Raw genomic sequence first — 8903 nt, 5'->3', positions numbered from 1 at the left:
CAGGAGCCTCATAACAGTTTTATTTAGAATATCTAACACCTTGAAACAACGCAAAGGTTGATCAACAGAGAATAGATACATTGTCGTAGATTCTATAAAGAAATGTAAATTAGAAAGTAATAAAAAATGGACAATAATTAAAAATGAACAGAAATTAAAAACGAAGATTTCTGATACATGCGATAGCATGGATGAATTTCCAGACTCCAGATTAAATAAAATAATACTGTATTATTTCACATATATAAAGCTCTAGAAAAGGGTTAACTATTTTATAATGATAAAAACAGATCAGTGGCAGCCGGAAGGTCGGGGTTTCCATGAAGATTTTGACTTCAAAGGGGTAGGAGGGAACTTTCTGGGACGACGTTCCATTTTATATCTCACTAGGAGCAATGTTCCTCAAGGGTACGTATTTGTCAAAAGTACTGAACTCTATACTTGAAATGGGTACATTTCACTTGATGTAAATTTTACCTCAATAACGTGGATTTAAGAAAGAAAAAGCATTCTAACTTTGAGCCATAGGTGTACTCTCCTCTCTCGTCCCTGGAGCAGCATGGACACATTTTTAGGCTGAAAAGTGATAGTTGTATTTGTAAACAAATGTCCCTTTTACCCCGCGAAAACTAAGAAAAGAACAGGGTGGGGTAATACAGATTTGAAGAGGGAATTTAAGCATTCCAGGCAAGAGCACTGACCTGGAAAGGGTTACACCTGTGCATATTCCATTAAGAAGATAATCTGAGGGTGTGGACAGGTAAGAGACAATTAGGAGGAAGTAGCTAGCACTGATTCAGAGGCTTTGCCACGAGAGGCCTTGGAGATGGAGTCTGGCGCCCCTTCACCAAATGCGTGCTCAAGCACTGGCCCTGAGGCCAGCCGGATTTGTGTGAACCCTTTCAAGAGGTTCCTGAAGTGCAAGAATCCCTTCACGCCTGCGGAGGAGTCCATGCCTCAAGGAGAGAGGTAAATGAGGCTGGATTCGCTGACTCCGAGCTGGAGGAGAATCCCACTGAGATCTCTGACCTAGTGAGGAGAGAGGGCTGCTACTCGAACATGATGTTCAGAAGGAAAACTTGCAGAATTTTTTCCCCTCTTGACCGACGACTCTTGCTTTGACCCGGTGTCAGTTACAAACCTTCCAGTTGAAGCATCTCCCAGCCCCCCAAGATGAAGAGCCAATTACCCTGTGATTCTTTCTGCTTCCTGTCTTGTAAGGGACGCTGGCTCTTCCTTCCCAGGTCTCCGCTGCGCTCTCTCCTAAGTTCCTTGTTCTCACAGCCTACGTGAGATGAAAAGAAAGACATTACAACCCTATTGGCCACATAAAATTAGCTATTTCTTTCTAAGTCTCCAGGGATATCGGGAGGGGTACTGAAATAAGCCAGGGAAGGGGGCTGAAATGCCTGGTTCAACTGAGGTTGGGCGATTTTCTGGCTTTCTATTTGCGCTCAAGCTCCCTGGCCCCTGTATACGACTCTATATACAATTGGCAATTTCACTGAATGAGTTCTTGCATTTTCTTTCTTGTGCAGCAACTAGGGATGATGTTTGACAGTATAGCGATAGGGGTAGTTAAACCACAGAAAAGAGCGTCCACTGGAGACTGGGTTCGGATCCCGACTCTGCCACTCATACTAGCTGGGCAACCGAAAATAGGTCAACTGATGTCTCTCAATCTCAGTTTTGTTATCTCTGATACGGGCATTGTGAGCTATTGTTATTTATTATGGGTTCTCACCCTTCTTGACTTCTTGGGAGCATTTTATCCTATTATCCTATTTTATCCCACCCTATCCAGTTCCTGAAATTCCGGACTCCCCTCCCTCAACCAAATCACTTACCGTGGTGCCTTGCACATCGTAAGCCTTCAGCCGATGGTGCTTATTACTAAATCTTAGTGTCATTACGTTGGATTTCTGAACATGTGGTACAAAACAGACATTAGGATATTAGTGGCTTAGAGACACCTCACACGACCATGTTTTGCCAAATGAGAATGTGGAAATCTCAAGTATTTCTTTGAGGACCGTGTCAAAGACCCTGAGTCTTAACTCAGAATCTAGGGCCAAAAGTAGATTTCGTCTGAGCCTGGACTGCATAACTCTGAGCTTTAATGAATGGTCAGCAAGAGAAGGGTTCTATCCCTTGCCTTTTATCTCAAATCGAATTTCCATGTTAATCCCTGTTGATCTCTCTCACTGTGACTCACTCGTGTTTTCTGACATCTTATTCTTTGCCTCACCTAATCATGTCTTGACCTGCTCCTTTGCCTTCAAGGATATCCTTCCACACCTCATTTTTGGCATCTGTCTTCTTCCCCAGCAACAGATACAACTCCCTTTACATCAAATTGTATTTTTCATCCCTTCTAAACTGCTCTTATCTAACGGCTTTCCTGCCCGGGTCTCACTCTGCCCAGTTCAGGTCTCCTGTGGATTCTGGATCATGCTAAGTGCTGGAGAGATTATGGCAGACGAAATGTCTAAGGAAGTCCTTGTCCACAAAACGTTTACAATTTCTTTAGGGAAATGGGACAAACTTGAAAGATGAATTCCACAGACAAGAAGTGATTCGGCACCCTCCGTATACAGGCTACTTTATGGGGCCCCGGAGATAAGATACACAGTAGTCTAGAAGCTCTGGTTGCCTAGTCACCTACATAATGTCGAATATAGAGCCATATTAAAATGACCCAGAGCGCAGGAACAATCACCAAGGGTAGACTGATCAGGGAATACTTCCTGGAGGAAGTGGAGCCTCATTTGAACTTGAAAGAGGGTATAGTTTAGGGACATGGCCAAGAGGAGGAGGGCCTGTTGGGCATTCCAGACTGGAGAGCAGTGTGAACAAAGGTGTGGTGTCAGGAATATTGTAGGTAGTTTGGAGACAATGAATGCTCTGTTGAGCGGCAGCTGAGAGGTAAGATTTTACATGGCTTTGAATGCATATCTAAAGAGCTTATCTTAGATCCTAGGGCTGTGTTTCACAGAGCCCGAGGGCTCTTCAGAAGAGATCTCACATTTAAAAACTCAGTTGGTGCAGGCGGGATAGAGGGAAGCTAACCAGGCAGATTTCAGCCATCCGTTTCCAGGTAAAACTGATCCCATGCTTCCTGTTTGATATATTGAGGGATTGTGTAGGATTGTATTTTGCAGAAAGTCTTCCCCTGCTTAAAGAATTGAAAAATCCTTGTTGTAGATAATAAAAGTCATTAAAGGGTTTTGAGCATAGACTATTAGAATTAGGATCCCACATGAGTTTATATCTCATCCAGTATGTAACCAAAGCAGGAATCCTACTTAAACATCCCTGACATTGTTTCTTTAAAAACTATTCCTGTGACCAAAAAACTACAACTTTACATGACTTTTCATCCCACTCTTGGATACCTCTAATTCAGGAGATCCTAACATGGAATCCACAAATCCCTTAGAGATACCATGAACTTTGATGGGCTATATATATATATATATATACACACACACACACACACATATATATATATATATATATACACACACATATATATATATATACACACACATATATATACACATATATATATACACATATATATATACACACATATATATATGTGTGTATATATATACACACATATATATATATGTGTGTGTATATATATCTTTATTTTCCCCAATTGCCACTTGAAATTGACCATTTCTTCTATTATGAATGTAGGCAACAAACCCTAGTAGTATGATTATCAATAACCAAAAAACTCAGATATGTTCAAACAACTTAAAATCATTGCAGATATCTTCAATTTTTTTAAGACTAAAAAATTGTATTTCCATATAATTCATTTCCTGCGAAATCTTACACATTTTATTTTCTGCACTTAGAAAACATTATTCTGGGGCGCCTGGATGACTCAGTCATTTTAGCATTCAACTTCATCTCGGCTCAGGTCATGATCTCACAGTCGTGAGTTCAAGCCTCACCTGGGGCTCCACGCCGAAAGCATGGAGCCTACTTGGCATTCTCTCTGTCCCTCCCCACCCCTTCCCCCACCGCACAAGCACGGGCACACTCTCTCAAAATAAGCTTTAAAAAAATTTCTTTAAACCATTATTCTAAGCAGAGTTCATAGGATTTCCAAAAGGGTCCAAAGGCACAAGATAATGTTATGAAACTACGTTATGTTTATGAAGTTGTTTTCTGTTGATCCAGAATTATCTTCCTCTAGTGTTTTCCCACTCTTCCCACATTTCTCCTCTAGTGCTACATAGCATAAGTCCAATGCTACTTCTACCTGACCGTCTATCAAATATTTGAAGACAGCTATCACATGTCAATAGGCTTTTCCTCTCAAGCTAATCATCCCACATTTCTTTTTAATTTTTTTTTCAACATTTATTTATTTTTTGGGACAGAGAGAGACAGAGCATGAACGGGGGAGGGGCAGAGAGAGAGGGAGACACAGAATCGGAAACAGGCTCCAGGCTCTGAGCCATCAGCCCAGAGCCCGACGCGGGGCTCGAACTCACGGACCGCGAGATCGTGACCTGAGTTGAAGTCGGACGCTTAACCGACTGCGCCACCCAGGCGCCCCTCCACATTTCTTATCTATCCCTCAGAAGATACGATAGTGGGTCCCTTCGTCATTCCGACCTGTTTCCACAGCATGCTCCACATGACCCATCTCCTTCGCGTGGTTGTACCAGAGCAAACATCTAGACAGGCAAGTTGTAAAGGCAGGACTTGGAATCTGTCTCAATTGTCTCAGTACTTCCTGTTCCCCCAAGTTATCATAACGTGAGCCCACGGACGGAGATATAACCACATGTGGCCATTGACTCTTCTCCCGTGTGAACACCCCGGGACCCAAACAAAGTGAATCCATTTAAGGCAGTATACTAAAGTAGTTAAATGGGGCTATGGCAGGTCTGCTTTTATAGCCTGTATTAGCTGGGTGACTTTGGGGAAATCGTTTGATCTCTGAAATTCTATTTTCTCGTCTGTAACATGAATAAAATCACAGTCCTTATTTCATAAATTGTGCATTAATTAAATGAGGTCATGCATGCAAAGTGCTTAGCACGGTGTCGTATCTGCTCCCTAATGTCAGTCAAAATAAGATAAGCATTACCCTCTTCCTTATCTCACCTAAGCCCGGGGCAGCTCCTCGTAATGCCCATCCATCCCGGTTTCACTCCCTTTTTCTGGATCCATAATTTAAATGTGTTCCCCACCGACTCTCGCTTTTCTCATTGCCTGGCTCGGCCAAGACCCACCTCCTCCTTAGAGGCTCACTCTCTCTTGAATTCCTATAGGAATTTTAAAGAAATAAGCCACTAAGACTGAAAGTGATTTCTAACTAAGGTTTCTGTGGAAATGTGCTCCCGGCAGTTTAGTTTTAAGAGGTGAGGGCTATATCCCAAATAATTAACTTCCTCTTATTTTGTCAGTGTGAAATCACCCTTTTAAACCTATCTAATGAACCTAGGGGTGCCTGGGTGGCTCAGTCGGTTAAGCATCCATCGTTGGCTCAGGTCAGCTATGCTGACAGCTCACAGCCTGAAGCCTGCTTCAGATTCTGTGTCTCCCTCTCTCTCTGTTCCTCCGCCAATCTCTCTCTCTCTCTCTCTCTCTCTCTCTCTCTCAAAAATAAATAAACATTAAAAAACCATATAAAAAAGGAAATATGAAATGGAGAAAGTAAGATAAACTACCCCAAAATATTTTCAGCCTATATCATTTCAGGGTAACAAGTTTCCTAAATTTGAATTCCACTGTACAAAATACTACACCATTTCCTTTGCCGAAAACTTCCTTTAGACTTAATCACATGTTCTCCTGGTATAAGGTCCCAGGGTCTGCATGGAAATCCGGTAACCCATGGGGTCATCCTCACCTGGCTTTGGTTATTCCCACATACAGGGTTTCCTCTTCCAGATAGAACCATCAAGATTGTTTTATCCTCTCTTAGGTTGTGTATCTTCTGCAACGCCTGACACAGTGCCAAGGGCATCCTCTCTGTTCACGAAGCTTTGAGTAGCCGCTATAATCGGTCAACCAAGAATTGAACGTCCCCTCTGGGCTAAGGCTTGGTTAGGTGTTGACGTGCGGGTAAGACAGTCTCTAACCCGCCCCCCAAATGCTTCCAGCTTCATTAGGGAAAGAAATAAGGCAAATAAAATATAAAGACTAAATATTATATGTATCCTAGGCAGTTTCCTTTCCAACCTGAGTTATCTTTCTGTGGGTTTTCTCTTCAAGTCCTAAACGTAAGTCAAATTCTAATTAAAGTGAAGATGTTTATATCCTCTTCTACCAAACATGCTTTCTCTCACGAGTTCTCACGTTTTCATGTGTCTCCGCCCCCCCCCCCCACACACACGCATATCCACTCTCACTTTCTGTCTTTCCTCTGTCTTCTAACTTCAACTCGCTCAAATAACAAGTAGCTCTGATGTATCACAAAATAAAAGTCTATGGTGCATATCCTTCCAAATTGTTCTCATTTTCTTACCACTCCTATTGAAACATGCATCCCCCCCACCCTCCCTTAGTGTGTAAAATTCCGGGAGCTAGCTAGGAGGAAGAAAGCAAATGGCACCATTTAAAATTTTACTTCTACGGGGTGCCCGGCTGGTTCAATGGATGGAACCTGCAACTCTTGATCCCGGGGGTGTGATTCAAGTCCCACGTTGGGTGTGGGGCCTACTTTAAAAACGTGTTTTTAAAAAAAATAAATAAATAAATAAATAAAAACGTGTTTTTGGGGCGCCTGGGTGGCTCAGTCGGTTAAGCGTCCGACTTCGGCTCGCGGTCCGTGAGTTCAAGCCCCGCGTCGGGCTCTGTGCTGACAGCTCAGAGCCTGGAGCCTGTTTCAGATTCTGTGTCTCCCTCTCTCTCTGCCCCTCCCCTGTTCATGCTCTGTCTCTCTCTGTCTCAAAAATAAAGAAACATTAAAAAAATTTTTTTAAAAACGTGTTTTTAAATAAATAAAATTTCACTTTTCTATTTTAAGAGCCACTTGTCCTTTTAAATAGCTTTATGCGTTCAAGCAAGCGAATCTGATACTTTTGGGGAAGACTTACTGGGGCCTTTCAAATCCCATCATCAAGAGGCTTCCTCCTCAGGTAGGACCATTCCAATCCCTCTTCTAAGCTGTGTCTTACTTGAGGATGATTAGCCAGGGCTATGTTTAGTTCTCTATGGGGTTGCATCATTAAGTATAATGTAAGATCGTGCTGATGCAGGCATTTGTCCATCAAAATCTGGATCCACTAGATGCTAAATAAGTGGTTTTTAAATATAGACTAAGTGACATGAGCTATTACATCTGAACAAAATAAGCCTGTAGCAAACACAAGTAGCAACATATATAAGCAGAAGGTGGAAGGACAGGAGTCTTGAAAGTTCTATGTTACCCGGTAAGGTTCAGGAGGCATTTGGAATGTTCTTTCTAGTCACCCAGGGATGACTTCTCAAAAAAGGTAGGCCTCTCAGGAGCTGCAGACTACAGACTGAAGAGCCCTGGGAACATTCCAGGCATATGGTGCAGCTTGGGAAGAAGGCTCAGGGGTGAAAGTAACATATTTGGGTTTGGAAAAAAAAAAAAAACCAAGAAGCATTTTGCCAAACATGTTTTTCCCCTCAGTGTTCAAAGTGAAAAAAGGAAATGCAGTCCATATGGTTTGGATTCATTTATGCTCAATTATGAAGAGCTTCAAGACATTTTCTAACCTCTTAAGTTGTTAGGCCCTTTTTCTCCCTGAAGAACAGGAAGTCTTCATTTTCCTAGCTTAAGGGAACTTGAAAACTGAACGATTTATGTTGGACTTCAATATATGAGAGTTCCTGAGTTTAAATTCAGACAGACCTGGTATAATCCAATGTCCAAACTGGTGCCAGTGATGTTTGTCTCTACTCAGAACCCTCCGTGTGGTACCTTTCAGAGACATTCTGATTTGGTTTTTGCCTTTAAATGGAGGAGAATATACTCTGAAATAAGAAAATACAGGGGGTTCAGAATTTGTAACTGGGTTACTGATGGCTCGAGCCCAGTTGCGCATCTGAACAAATTACCTCCATATGCGAGCATAGCCCTGTTTTGTTTTGTTTTGTTTTTTTTTACAGTTTTTACATCTGCGGGGCGGCGGGGGTGGGGGGGGAAGAATACCATTTGATTTTTAAGCCTTATGTGAGCACTTTGATCCGAGAGACCTCTTCCACACAAAAATAGCGTTTTTACTGACTTTCCTCTGACATGCCCCAATTCTTACATTTTCATTTTGTTCACCGCTACGAATTGCCTCATACACTGAAACACACAGAAATACATTATTTCTGCTATAAATTCTATGAATGGGAGGTATTTGAGGAAGGCCATAAAGAAGGAGAAGGCGGGGGCGCCTGGGTGGCGCAGTCGGTTAAGCGTCCGACTTCAGCCAGGTCACGATCTCGCGGTCCGTGAGTTCCAGCCCCGCATGGGGCTCTGGGCTGATGGCTCAGAGCCTGGAGCCTGTTTCCGATTCTGTGTCTCCCTCTCTCTCTGCCCCTCCCCCGTTCATGCTCTGTCTCTCTCTGTCCCAAAAATAAATAAAAAATAAATTAAAATAAAATAAATAAAAAAAAATTAAAAAAAAAAAAAGAAGGAGAAGGCAATCAAAGTGGAGACTTGGACCAGTGATGGCACCACAAAGATATTATTCCGTCTGTTTTGGCCCCACGATACTCAACCTTAGACGTTGATCTTCACGTATGCTGTTCCACCCTGCCCTTCAACCTGAGCTCTAAGAGATACTTGGCTTTCTAATTTGCATCGCCTCAATTTCCATTCCGTTATGACTCTTTCCAGTGTGGAATCTGCAGTCAGCAACATGCTAACCACCCTGGGGAAGTTGTGACCCCAGGAAACATGGTGGCCT

At 42.5% G+C, this 8903-nt stretch overlaps 1 long non-coding RNA gene across 1 annotated transcript; it reads left to right on the top strand.

Moving 5' to 3' along the window:
* Positions 1-786: 786 nt before the first annotated feature.
* LOC121025463 (uncharacterized) lies at positions 787-4358 on the top strand. Its single transcript, XR_005788051.1, has 3 exons — positions 787-969; positions 2981-3097; positions 4247-4358. It is a non-coding gene; the product is annotated as an uncharacterized LOC121025463 (long non-coding RNA).
* Positions 4359-8903: the final 4545 nt, after the last annotated feature.

Source organism: Herpailurus yagouaroundi, unplaced genomic scaffold, assembly GCF_014898765.1.
Source record: "Herpailurus yagouaroundi ecotype Mexico unplaced genomic scaffold, PumYag 67641, whole genome shotgun sequence".
In the NCBI taxonomy this organism is placed as follows: Eukaryota; Metazoa; Chordata; class Mammalia; order Carnivora; family Felidae; genus Herpailurus; species Herpailurus yagouaroundi.
Note: the sequence above shows the minus strand (reverse complement) of the source record. Positions and strands in the feature narration are given on the sequence as shown.